The sequence below is a fragment of the Mus pahari genome, chromosome 17 (assembly GCF_900095145.1).
Source record: "Mus pahari chromosome 17, PAHARI_EIJ_v1.1, whole genome shotgun sequence".
Lineage (NCBI taxonomy): Eukaryota > Metazoa > Chordata > Mammalia > Rodentia > Muridae > Mus > Mus pahari.
In genome coordinates, this window is record NC_034606.1 from 5,895,403 (window position 1) to 5,899,929 (window position 4,527).

The 4,527-nt window shown below is 44.7% G+C and overlaps 1 non-coding gene across 1 annotated transcript; it reads left to right on the forward strand.

Annotated features, from left to right (window-relative positions):
- The first annotated feature begins 442 nt into the window (after positions 1 to 442).
- LOC115062447 lies at positions 443 to 570 on the forward strand. The gene has a single exon (XR_003842408.1). It is a non-coding gene; the product is annotated as a small nucleolar RNA SNORA17 (small nucleolar RNA).
- The last annotated feature ends 3,957 nt before the right edge of the window (positions 571 to 4,527 follow it).

The window sequence follows — 4,527 nt, forward strand, 5'->3', positions numbered from 1 at the left end:
CCAAAATAAGTCCATTTTAAAAAACCATGATCTGTTACAGGCTTTTTCCCAAAATCTAGTATATGGGTATAAAGTGTTACTAAATGTGGTTTTCTATAAATACTAGAGAACATTAAACTAGCTGCCATGGCTACTGAGCCTCCAAGTCTTAGAAGTATTACAAGCATTTACCTGACAGGTAGAGGTGCTCTTGAGATTATTCTGCCCTATACCAGTCCAGTCATGGCTACACCATCCTTCCCCCTGGAGAAAGGCTTGACCAGCAAACGTGAACCACATCCCCACTACTATTCCATTTGCCATAATGTGCGTACAAATCCATACCAGGAGGGGCTGAGAGATGTGCTCAAGACGCATGCTTGTCCGGGAGAAGAAACAGATTTGGTGAGCCACCAGCGAGCATTTCATGTGCCTCTGATGTGTTTGATAAATCTACTAATGTTCTGCCCGAGAGGCATTGCCAGTGTGGCTGCTGTATCACATGTACATCAGTAGGTGGCAGAGAGAAGGGCTCTGTGTATATTTAGTGTTCTGACCTATGTACATCTGAATGATAAATGGTCTAACATTCCCCTCAAAAAAGCAAGCCTAAGATGACCACCAGTCCAGCATCAGGGGGCCCAGACGGGAGCTAGCCTGTGACAACCTGGCCATGCAGGTCCATAATGCAAGAGAAGGGCATAGCACCCCTGAGACTACGCCTGAGATGACCCCAGACACTGAGAGACCCTAGGTGCCACTAAGAGGAGCAAGTGGTGGAAAATGGAAGAGAAAGAGCAACAGGAAGATGTGGGCACAAAGAAGAGAGAGAGAAACGGGTGCTGAAGGGTAGCGAGGAACAGCTTCACATGAGCCAGTGATGTCACCTGGGACCATGGTGGTGCCCTGGCCTGCACTGCCACAGAGCCAGGTCTGGCCTATGGCCCTGCAGCAGAAGAAATCTGTTATAACCCAAGGCCAAGCAGACATCTCTGATCTGAGACCCACTGTGACAGACGGCAACTTCTGCAAGGAGATTTTTTTCTCTGTTGGGGGAGGTTGCAAGGATGGAGGACGGGTATGAGAGGAGGGAGCAGTGAGTGGGATTGGGGTATATGATGTGAAATTCACAAAGAACCAAGTAAAAAGTTTGAAAAAGCCTATTATGTAATGGCATCCATTAATTCTTCAATAGTCTTCCTTTATCACAATATCTCACTTGATATATGACTGAATTTTAATATTATCAATTTATTTAAAGCAAAAAATCTGTTTACTCTTTTCCTTATTCTTGGCTTAGTACTTAGAAAACTTGAATTTTAAAGACATTTATTTTGAATACTTTGAAGAAACCGCAAATGTATTTAATTAGAAAGAAAACAGGTGTGTGTTTTTTGAAATCACTATAATTCAAAAATGGACCAGCAACTTAAAAAAACGGGACATTAATTTTTTCAAGACTTACATAGCTTAAGAGTACAGGTTAGTCTTCCAAAGGACCCTGGCTTGATTCCCAGAACCCACATGATGGCATACAACCATCCCAGGGGAAATGTGGCACCCTTTAGGCCTCCACAGGCACCAGGGATACATATGATGCACAGAGATACATGCAAACAAAAATACCTCAATTCAACAAATAAATAAATAAACAAACAAACAAATAAAATTAAAAGGTATTACATAGCATTTTAATTAAAGAAATTTGACTTAAAATAATATGGCCATTGGATTTACATTTGCAGCAATAAAGCTTGCAGGAACAATGTGCAACTGTACTCAAAAGCATCCAAGATGTGATGAAGTAGTCTCTGAAATCCTCAATAGAATTACACAGAATATAATGACATCTCAAGGGCCCAGAGCACCCATGGGGACCCATAACTGTTAAACTACTCATGGTTTTGAAGAAATCTTGCCTAAACTTTCCAGATAAAACCAGACCAAAACCAGTTTGGAATTTCCAGCCATCATCAAAGTCCATTTTCCTGCTGCCTTAGTTCAGCTGCGGGGTGTGTCCACTAGCTGCCTCCTAAAAGCTCGGCATTGCCATGGCAACAGTTGGTGGACGCACCCACCAGGAAATGAAAGATGTAATTTGTAATAACCACACGGAGCCCTGCTGTTTCCTTTCTGCTTGGAAAGCATAATCTTTAATAGCTCATGGCCCACAGTCGAAGTCAAAGACTCGTGATTCCAGATGGCAAAGGTCGTAGCAGCAGCCACTGTGATCGTTCATGTGCAGAGAAATCCAACGGCTATCAACTTTCAACAGCAGCGTGTCCAGAAAGAGAACGAGGAAAGGTCTAAAGGCTAATTGAAAGGACCAGACTGTGCGCCCAGAGCTGGTTGGCAGTGGGAAGCGGCACAGTGATGTTCATGGGAATCATTGCTGCAGGCAGGGAGGCCCGCTGGGGCAACTGCAAAGGCATCGATGGAGATGTGTGCTGGTAAGCGCTCGGGGAGAACGGAAAGAGATTGCTGAGAGAGCTAAAATTTGGAGCCAAATCTGCGGTTTGTATTTTCCATCCCCAGAAGAAAAATAGGCTGGAAAATACTTCAAAGAAAAACTTTCTAATTTTCTACCACAAAAGAAGGTAATGGTGAACCTACTTAATGTTTTGATTAAAATGTCCTTTTAAAGGTTTTCTAAGTGAATTATTTTGCATACATACACTACTGATGTGCACACGACTTGTTTTCCCTAGTTATTTTTTTTTACTTACACTGAGTTTTAAAATAATTATGTGAAGATTCTATTAAACCCCATGCACACACATATAATCTAAGTATATTATTATATGAGTACATATAATGTACTTATTTAAATTTTTGTTGTTTTTTTGAGATAAAGTCTCACTACATGGACTTGGCTGGCCTTGAACTTGGGGTAATCCTCCTGTCTTTGCTTCTTCAGTGTTGGGATCACAGGTCAATTTGTTTCTGACTCAGAAAATGTCCCAGTCTGAGTAGACTCCACACTCTACCCAGGCACCACCAGCCCCCAAGCTAGCTGCCTACCAGAAAGCAAAGCTGATCATGGCAACCCCTGGCTGCCACTTTACACCTCTCACTCTCTACCACAGCAGGCTCTCTGGGAAAAGAACAACATGCTGTTCCTAAAGCTGCCCCCTCCCTTGGTAGGCTCTGGGCAAATAGAAAGTGAAGAAAAACAAAGGAGCTGGCAGGCTTGTGTTTCCTCAACCAACAGTCATCACTTCCTGGTCACTGGCCCTCAGACTCCCGGGTTACAAACGCTGGCTGAAGGCTTTTTCTGTTAAGTCTGGACAGAAACCACAGATACACAGGCGCAGCCCTGACAGTTCCAGCAGCTCACAAAGCTTACCTTCCAAATCCATTAGTTTTAGCTTCAAGCCCTGGGAATAGAGACTTTGCAAACCTTCAAAGCCGGGGGTTTATGCTGTGAGTGCTCAAGACTTGCTGCCTACGCTCCCGCTCGCTCGGTGACAGAGCTCTGAGTCTGGGACCAAGGCTCTCGGCCTCCTCTTGAGTGTTTCATCCCTGAGTTGGAACTATGTGGGCTCTAGTGCTGTGGTTCTCAACCTGGGGGAGGTCTCAACCCTTTCGGGAGTCACATATCAGATATTTACATTACAATTCATAACAGTAGCAAAATTATGAAGTAGCAAAGAAATAACTTTATGGTTGGGGGTCACCACAACTTGAGGAACTGTATTAAAGGGCGGCAGCCTTAGGAAGGCTGGGAAGCACTACCCACTGGCTCTCTGGCACGCCTCGGATGCCTCTTTGTTGTTACTTCCACACTAGGGATGACAGGCCATGGTTTTTTGCCCTCTCTTCCTGCAGTCATCTCTGCCCTCTTAGCAATAAAGACTGCAAATAGGTAAAGAAGAATGCATGAGGCCCAGTGTTAAAACGCTTAGCAAGGTGTGGGGGTGGGGCAGGCATCAGTGCAGAGGAGAGACGCCTCCCAGACGAACTCTAGAAAGGGGTAAACAGGTTGCATTGCCAGAAGAAGGGTGTGGCACACTGTGCTTGCATGATAGATGTACCTACCCAGTCACAGCCTGCCACAGGCCTGTGGCCAGTCCCACCAGTCACAAGCTTTCCATTCATCACATGTTTGGTGCCAGAGGAGCCCTTCTTTGTCCCAGACACTACTGAGGACTGCTATTACAAGTTCTATGACAGTCAGGAGTAGGGTCTTCTGTAGCCATTGCAGGCTAGGCCATCGGGAAGTCACGACTGAGATGAAGTTTTCTATTCCCAAAGACTGTAGCTGGAGTAAATCTTTCTGAAGCAGAAGTTTGTGTTTTTAGCAACTGCTATCGCTTCAGCGTTCCTTGCAGCTGGAATGAAGGTTTCATCCATGAAATTAATTGTGGCAAGTAGGGATGACTCAATGACAGGCCAGTCAGTGGCCAACAGAGGGACTTCTTGGGCAACATCTCCCTACTCAAGGCAGCCAGGAGCATCAGGTCCAAGAGAAGAGTCTGGTATGTTAATCTAAAAGTCCAATTGCCCAGGTCTCCAACAGCTTAGCTTACTTATTGGAAGGAAAAGCAA